Genomic DNA, 9,700 nt, shown 5'->3' with positions numbered 1-9,700 from the left:
ATATATATATTGCACAATATTTAAAGTTTAAAAATTAAAGCTATATAATTTTGAAAATATAAGAAATTTCTGTGACTCTGGTTGTTTATATCTAGATGTCCCGCAGAACCTCATGTACTCATAAGAGGAGCTTTCTGTAGATGACCGGGTCACGGAGGTGTGAAACTTGTTTTAGTTACTTCCTTGTTGCTGGACACAATATTGTACAACTACAAGCGAAAGGAGGAAAGGCTTTTGGTGTATTTCGGCTCACAGTTTGTAGAGATTTCAGCCCATAGTTGGCTGGCTCCAAGGCAAGGAAACGTGGCAGAGGGATATCGCAGAAGAGAAACAGTCCATGGCAGGGTAGGAAGCAGCAAAGCAGAAAGCCTTCTGGACTTTTATCCAGTCCAGGCTACAAGCCTATTGTTGGTGCCACCCATGCTCAGGGTGGGCCTTCCCATATCCACACCCAGAACTATACTAAATCAATCTTTGGACTAATTTAGTACCACACACCCTTAATCCTAGTATCACATACCCTGGATCCAGCAACTTCCTAAAATCTTCATCTGTGAGCACATGAAACTTCGAGGGGTCATATAAGCCATAACAATACTCATTAGTGGATTAGTCCGTTAATGAGTTTATAGCTAAATGTGACGTTGGGAGGCGAAACCCGGCTGGGGGAGGTGCGTCAGTGGGGGCGTGGCCGGGAAGGGTGTGTGCATACACATCCCTCCTCCTCCTGTCTGCCGTGCCATGAGCTGTTTCGTCTCAGCCAGGCCCCTCTGCCATGCCACCCTGCCTTGGAGCCAACTGACTATGGACTAAAATCTCTACAAACTGCAAGCCAAAACAAAGCTCCCTCCTTTAATCTATGCATACCAGGTATTGTGTTCCAGCGGTGAGAAAGTCACTAAGATATTGGGTTAGACAAAGTCTTCTTCGATATAACATCAAAACCATAATACACAAAATAATAAAGCTTGGATTGCATCAAAATTTAAAAGTCGTATTCTTTGCAAACTACTGTTAAAACAATGGAAAGATGATAGGTAGGTTGACATGATATTTGCAAATAATTGACTTGAAAAATGACTTGATTATACATGTCATGCATAACTTAGCAACAAAGAACATGTCCGGAGAAATGCATTGTCAGAGGATTTGACAATTTTGCAAACTACTCTGGAGCATACTAACACAAATCTCTGCAGTATAGGGCCCACTGCTCTGGGGCTATGTAGGATACACTGACATATACATGGTCTATCACTGGCTAAAACGCCATCGTGTTATACATGCCTGCCTGCCTGTCTGTCTAGCTAGCTATCTACCTGTCCATTTATCCATGTTATTTTTCAAAGAAGATATATTTATGGAAAATAAGAACTTGAAAAGATGCTCAGAGTTATTAACCATTAGGGAAATGAAAATTAAAATCACAGAGATAAGTACATACCTATGATCCTGTTATAATGGCTAAAGGAAAAGACAGAGTATAACGTTGGCAAGGCTATTAAGCTTCAGCTATCAGAACCTGGGGACCATTCTCCAGATACCTCTCAAATTGCCTTCCTTCACTAACACCACTGAAGTGTTTTTGCTAAACACCCACATATGTACTTTGTGAACCAAAGCTTGGAGTAAATACAATAAAGGGAACTTGAGGATGTGGTCATCTGCCTTCCACTTTGGAGCTGCTGGATGATTAGGCATCCTATGCCACTTGAAAGCTTGGAGTTTTAATGTACATTGAGGTTCCAGTGGGTTTCAGGCATCGATCAGGATTTAGGGAGGGCCCCAGGAAAGGAGCTAGAGAGGAAGGCCTCAACATTGAGGTACACATCGGCAGAACACATTTTCTTCTAGTAACGCTCAGTCTCCACTGTTCAAATTATTCATCATAAATTGAAGGTTGATGGTGTAATTCGCCTGTCTATTGAGAAGAGAAAGGTAGTTAAGGACAGCTTCGGTGTCAAACACTGTGTGTTGTTCACCAGATGAAAGTGACTTTGAAATGTGAGGAAAAAACCTCAAATTTTTGAATAATCAGGACATAAATTAAGTATTGAAAAAAGTAACAGTAGCTGAAAGTCTTGTTTCTGAGCAATAACAACACTATAATTAACAAGGCCATAAAAGTGAGTATTTGACTTGGGCAGTTGCATTTTTAACCAGGGAAGTACATATTTGGGACTCAAATCATAAAGCTGAGAACTGGGAATATTTTATTGTTCTGGACTTGGTTCTTCTTAGGTCCTACGGCCCTTTTTTCCTCCGTGGTCAGAATTGTTGGGTTGTCTTGACCCACTGCCTCCGTTTCCTCCTCAAAAAACAGAAACAAATATTATTACACTAAAGAGCGTCTTGCAGTCTAACTTACATTCCTTAAATGAATTAATGACTTGGTTTCACTGACACTAATGTGCTGTCACCGGTCACATCAATGATCATGGTCTTCCAGGGGCTGTAAGCCCTGCAGAGGATGTAAACTACTTCCTGACTCCAACTGTAAAAACCAACTTCCTCATTTCAATACAAAGGACACATTAACAATGAGTCAGTACCATGAAAGTGTACATTTCCTAACACTGATACATTTTTCAAACAATTTCAATGCTTTTTCTGTTTTTTTTTTTTAAGTTGGAAAGAACTTAAGCAGCCTTCTAGTCCTAACTGTTCTTTTACAGATAAGCAAAATAAAGTAACACAAATTCACATAGCAAAGGCCCTGGCAAAATTGATCTTTCTTCTACCTGAGAGCAGGTTTTCATAGAAGTGTCCATACTCAATGAAAGTACCCGATGTTCCATCAAACCTACTCTTGGGATTAGGTGGCAATATGCATCTGTTGTAAAAATTGTCTGAGGAGGCGGTCAAAGCCATACCGATAAAGGAGTATGTTTGGCTAGAGTGGTTTAATTTGCAATCACTTGAAACATCTTTAATTGCAAAGGAAGAAAGGAAGAAAAGAAAGAAAGAGAGGAAGAAGGGAAGAATGATCAGGTGAACCCAGGTGGAGTGGGTGTGTCACAGAGAGAAAAAATGGGGAAGATGTGTTTAGTTTTTGAGATAGAGTATTAATGCCAAAAGACAAGGTGGCTCTGACCTCCAAGGATATTGTAGGGCAGGGAGGAGGAAGTAGTCAACAAACGTTGAAGGACAAGTGTTTGCCTGTTGGAAGACCCATTGCAACCAAGCACTGGATCACAGTGAGATAGGAGAGCAGTGGCCTAAGAGAGGGAAACTGCTGAAAAACAAGAGTCACAGTCCAGTGGAACTTTAAAATGTGCAACAGGAAAGAAGAGGATACCCACACGAGGGGCTGAGGCTGTCCATCGAAGTGACGAGTGCTGTCTGAAATGCTCACCATCTTGAGCAAGTACCCATGGCCTAGCGTCCAGTGGGCAGGCAGAAGTCCTGCCATGCTGTGCCTGCCTGCGGGGTGTCCAGCTGGAGATACAGGGAGGTGACGGGCTGGCTGTGCCCATTACTGCCAGTTACCCACTACGCTGCAAGAGCACTCACAGGTCAGAGTCAGAACCCTGGAAGAGAGGAGCCCACACGGAAGTCGCTCGCCTTGGTACTCCTGACATCTGGGGACCGAGAACTCCTGTCATGGAGACTTTTCCTGCATAATGTAGGGTGCTCGGGAGCATTCCTGGCCCCCTCTAGTGAGTCAAGAAGCAGCTCACCATGTTCCCAAGCACTGTCAAAAGCTCCCCATGAGGCAAAGTCACCCCAAGCTGAAGAGCACTGCCCTGAAACACTACACCCAGTCACCGTCACACTCACATCTATGTACTTGTAGGAAAAATAAAATGTACAGTACTTACGAAAATCTTACACATTAGATTTATGTAAAGGTTTCAAATAACACCTCAAATGTTAAATGAGAGTTTGAACTGATTTCCACTGGAATTCCATTCTAACAGATACTGTGCTGAAAATGGCTACATCCAGGGATGCTCGAGATGTTTCAGTGGTGACCGTTCCACATTCCTGTGCTGTCAACGCGAACAACATTCGTGCATGCAGGTGATGTTAAAGTATCAAGTCATTGTGTACAATGAGGAGTTTGCAACTAAAGAAACTAGCAGCTTGCCTGTTTTGAATATGGGAAAGTCAGTGTTTAAATTTTTATGAAAAAGAAAATGTATTTCAAATTCAAACTTTTGTATATTTTGCCTTTTCAAGTAATGATGCAAGTCTGAGTCTGCATATTGTGTGTACATTCGAAGGGCAGTTGCCCCTCAGCAGTCTGGAAACCACTCCATGGCTTCTTGTCCATTGGCTACAGATGGACGGAAGTTCCTGATCCATGTAAGATGGGAGCCCTGGGTTGACGCCTTTTGCCAGGAAGACCAGAGGAGCCCACCATGTTTCTATGCAACTCATCCTCACCTGGCTGCATCTTGGGCCCAGCACTGGACACAAACTCCCTCAGGCTCCTCAGACTCTGTCTGGGAGGTGAGTGGCAGTTCCTTGGCTGGCTCCTCGGGTGTCCAGGCAGTTGAGCACCTTCCTGGCTGCGCCCAGAGGCTGTGGTGGAGCAATGCATGGTAAATGTGGCCCCTGTACCCACTGCTTGCCTGAGGACTAGGAGGGCGATCCCGGGATGCCTTCGCTGCTCAGGTTCTCCCCAGGAACACGGATGAGGTTCGTGTGGCAGGGGCACCCTCCAGTGCCTGGGGATTCCGTAACTCACAGCACACTTGCTTCCCTCGGTGGCACAACACTTTGGCACTGCACACAGAGAGGAGGCTCTTCCTTGGCTGGCTCTGCCTTGACCTGAGTACTCTGTACCCAGAGAGGGCTTGAACTCACCTCAGGTCACACGCTGAGTGAATGACAGAGCTGGGACCAGTGCCTAACTCTTGTGGCTCCTGGCGCCACACCCCTGGCAGTCTTCACGTCGTCTTGTCGTTATTTTCCTGGACTTCCTTCCTCCCATTGATGAACAACGGGCCCCAGATTCCTCCTGCACCCCGCCTCCTGGTTGGAGACATAGCTTGGGCGTCAGCAACCACAAGGAAGGCTCCTAAGTTTGGGGTACATGAGAATATAACTTTTAAAATAGGCATATTTTCTTGCTGGGTGTTGGTGGAAAAAGTCGAAGCTGGAAGAGAGAAAAGAATAATGGCTGGCGGGAAGGCAGCCGGGGCAGTATATCCTGTCCACGCCATCTGCTCTCGTGGTCTGAGCTCCGTGTTGAACGCTAGAGACAGTGGTCTTGAAAGCACGGCAGACCCCAGCCTTCAGACATGAGAGACTTCAGATTCACAGGTTACTTTAACTGCAAGCAGCACAAATGACTTCATGTGCTGGAAGGACTGTGTAGTGGGTTCCAAACCTGGCGTGTGTGAGAATCTCACTGAGAGCTTGTTGAACTTACTTAGGCAAATGATTCTAAACTAGTTGGTCTGCACTGCAGATGAATTAGATTTGCATTTAATAAGCACAGGGGGTTTATTTGGATGATAAATTATAAGATCTTACAGCTTGTACAACACAATGTGGCTATTGCAAAAGGCTGAGAAGAAAACAAATGTTTTCAATTAAAATATCCGTATGTCCCTGGTGGAAGTCCTAGTTAAAGTCTCATGTTTTAAGTTATTTCCTAAAACCAAAACAAACAAACTGATAAGTGAAAAGACCCTTGCTCCTGTCCTCTGTGTTTTTTCCATCACTTGTATCTGTTGTGAAGCTGAGAGAAGGGGTTTAGTTTTGTCCTCAGCTGCGTGCAGACCATTTGTGTAAACACTGTCGTGAGCGGTGCAGCCACCTCAGGCTTCCCGGGTCCTCAGAGCCTTCAAGTCTTGCTGGGCACCTTGGGTCCAAAGCAGCAGCTGAGGCCTCCCTTGTTTGGGGCCACCTGATTAGACACACTGTGCTGGGCGCCCACCCTCTGCTCCCCGGAAAGGACAGGGTGGAGAGCGGTAGACTGGGGGGACACAGCATGCTGGTCGCAGGCTTTCTGAAGCACCTGGCTGGCAAGACTCGTGGGGCTTTCACAGCCATGGTGGGGTGTGGGCCAGGACCCCATATGGCCAAGTGCTGAATGTGATGTAGAACGGGGCTCGTAAATCCATCCCTGCCCTGGGATAGCCTTTCTCTTCTCAAGGTCCTTTAAAATAAATCTGATAGTTGTGTTGTGTGTGTGTGTGCATGGTTGTGATTATTTTACACATGTAGAGGGAAAAGATTACAGGCCTCTGGTATCCACAGAAAACCTTATGGTATATTTTCATACCCACTTTCTCATTTGATTTACATAAAGTGCTTTGCGAGGAAGGAAGAGTTGATATTATTGTTCTTGTTTGAGGAAATGGAGATTCAGAGATTTAGCAAGCTGTGTGACTTTGAACAAGTCCTACTCATCTGAGTTCTGAGTTTGTTGCTGTTGTGTTGGTCTGGTTTGGTTTTATTTGCTTTGTCATGTTTTTAGCCCATGCAATAGCCATGCCAATCTCACGGTAACATTATATCATAATTAACTTACCCCAAACAGAGCTAGAAAAGATCTTAGCCTACATCTCCTTTCTCCAAGTTCAATATATGGCCTTCTAAATAACTGCATATCAAAGAGGCCAATATGGGGACCAGTTAACTGGGACCCACAGATCTTGCCCTCTCCGGGATAATGCTGCTGTTCTTCTGACGGGCCAGGACACTCTGTGCTGATCTACTCCTCTGCAGTCATGGATTAAGAGGTCCTGCCTGGCCCACCTACTCAGTGTGAGAGTAAGGATACAGGGAAGACACGGTCAGCAGCAGCAGTCTCCCTAGGGGTGGGCTTGCTGGGCCCCAGAGGTCCACATGGGCCTGTAGAGTTTGGGGACAATCACGTCTTATCCAGGAGGCATGGGCTCATTGTTTCAACTTCACTGCTTTGAAAGCCTCCTCCTTTCCTTGCCTCACCCGGCTCTGAGATCAACCTAGCATGGCGTGGCAGAGTAAATCAAGTTGTGGATTAGAAGACATCGTCCTTATCCTGGATAATCTACCTGCCCTTGGGAAAGTCCTTGGTCTCTTTGAATCCCAGTTTCTACATCTTCAAGACAGACATGGTCGATCGAATCATCTCTGAAAATCCCCACCTTGTAACAGGCCTCGAGCATCATCTGAGAAGCCCATTTCACTCAACACTGCTAGTCCAGGAGGCCAAAGCAGTAATAGCTCAGGAAGCTGGGCTGCTGGCAAGCACCTAAGCAGCTCTGCTACAAGTGGTCTGAGGCCAGCTCTTCTGGAAAGGCAGGGGTCCTCTGGCTCTGAGCCTGTACACATCCACCTTGCTCTAGCTGACCAGTCAGTAGGAACTGCTGATGCTTCTGCCTTTTATTTCTTCGTGTCACCATCTGCTTACATTCTTCCCTAAACCTTCTCATCAAGCCCACCAAAAGCTGCTCACCGTCTGTAGGCGGAGATCCAGACTTCTGTCCTTCTCTCTCAGGCACGCTCCCTTCCAGCCTTCCATCCACTGTCCAGGCTCCATTAGGGCCTGGTTTTCAGGTTTGCTTCCTTTACGATGGTTGTTTTTAGTGCCCCTCTTGCCCAAGCCTGCCTTTATTCCTGAAACTCTGGTTTAGCACCACGAAGTGCTCCTTTGCTTTTTCCTGTGCTTGTGGTCTCCTTGCTCATCCCTAGAGGTGCCTGTGATGTTTCTTAGAGGCTGTGCATTTCTGCATCCTCCAGGAGGTTGTGCACATGCAGAGGTGTCCAGTGCAGGTTTCTGCAGTCTGCACTCCTGGCAAAAGCATGCAACTTGTGTGCATTTGGGTGAGCTCATTAACTCTTCTGTTTGCAAAACAGAAAAATCAAAACAGGATACTCCTCATCCTGGGATGTCACAAAGAACAATTTGCAAAAGTGAATAATTGTTGACTAAGAGAATGAGCAGGTGCACCTGGCTGCTCGGATGAAGAATGCTTCCTTTAAGCAATCACCACGCACGCTTTCTTCCCTCTGCAGAGGATTTCCTGACATCCTCAGAAAGACTTGTTATTCATAATATTTATTGAACATCACAAAGAATCAGGCACTCTATTAAACATTTCCATGTGTGTTGCTTTATCCACTGTCCACAAACAGCCTATGCATTAGTCATTATTATCCTTATTTTATAGATGAGGAAGTGGACGCTTGTGAGATTAAGTAATTTAGCAAACTTCACCAGTCAGCGTTAGAGCCGGAATTGGCAGGGAGGTGGATGTGATTCCAAAGTCTGTGCATTGTCATCAGCTCAGGCTTCCCTGCTGTAGACGGCCAACCTCTGGAGGCCTCAGCGTTCCTGCTGGCAGGCCGGGAGTCTGAGGAGACTGAATTCTTCACAGGAGCTGCAGTGCATTTTTGGTTTTGGGTCTCCCATGTCTGGCCGTGTAGTAGTTGCTCAGGGAAAGTTGGGTGGACCCAGACAGGAAGGGGAGATGGGAGGAGACAGGCTGGGTGACTGACGGGCGTCCATGAGCACCGTGGACAATGATGGGGGAGAGAGCAGGTCCCGCCAGGTGCCCTTAGAAAGGCAGAGCGAGGGGAGACGAGAGCAACTTTGGGAGAACAGTGCCTCCTCACCCTCACCCCAGAGACGTTCCTGTACATTCGGGACCTGCACAGGCCCGGCGCCAGGAACCACACACACAGCTTGTTAGCCAGTCTGCACGTCACAGGCCTAGTTATCAGCTGTGAGCGCAGGACCTGCCTAAACTGGTATAAGGAGCAAAGGAGGTTGCTGGGGATCTTAGGAAGCCCTCAGAATTTCCATTCTGCTGGAAGAAGCACCAAAATCCCCCGGTGGCTGAGGCATCGCCCTGTGGCCCCCTCTCAGGCAGGCGCCCCTGCAGATCATGCTAGAGAGAGGGCATCTGTGGCTGACAGGGCCTGGAACGCCACTATGCTTTCCTCCTAATCAAGGGACACATTGTTTGTTAAGCTAAGCTTTATATGTTGGGAAAAGACCTCTGGCTTCTCCTGTGGCACAGCAAAAACTGAAATATAAACCATTCTCACCAGCAGAGGGAGGAGGCTGAGGAGGGCCTTGAGGGGCCAGTGCAGCAGAAGGTCACAGAACACCTGCTGTGTGCTGGGCCACTGCTCACAGCCGCTTCCCTGCCTCTCCACGGCACTCAGCAGGTCAAAGCAGATCTCCGCCACCCAGGACGGGCCTGGGGAGGTCAGCGACCTCAGGTCCTTCAGCTAAGGTGTCTGGTTCCAAGTCAGACTGGGTCAGAAGTCCCTGCTGCTTCCCTGAACCTCCATGGCCACAGCGCTTCTGATCGTATTGCTACTCCCATTTGTTGATGTCACTTTTGCTGAGCACCATTAGCGTCCAAGTCTGTCCGTCTTGCTCCGTCCCAGTCCGGTGGCATTTGTCACTCAGTTAAAAGCGTCTCACTGGCCCTGTGCATGTGGCTCACGCAGCCATGACCACGCTGCTCGCTTGTCTAATGTGCGGGCTGTGTTACTGGGTTCGGAGGCTGCTGTGGGAGCCCAGCAGGCACGGTGCCATCACCAAATGTAAATGGAGCTCACATCCACCCTGGGACGATATCAACAAAAACAGGGCTGACTGCAACCGGGGCAGCACGTGTGGGAAGAGAGATAAAGCAAAGGAGGGAGAGTGAAGCAGGCCGGGGTGATCCAGAAAGCCTCTTGGAAGAGACAGCAGTGGGCCCGTGAGAATGAAGGGAGTCAGCCCACGCAGATCTGGGGGACGACT

Source organism: Fukomys damarensis, unplaced genomic scaffold, assembly GCF_012274545.1.
Source record: "Fukomys damarensis isolate Sample0158 unplaced genomic scaffold, DMR_v1.0_HiC HiC_scaffold_33, whole genome shotgun sequence".
Lineage (NCBI taxonomy): Eukaryota > Metazoa > Chordata > Mammalia > Rodentia > Bathyergidae > Fukomys > Fukomys damarensis.
This window is presented reverse-complemented; position numbering follows the sequence as displayed.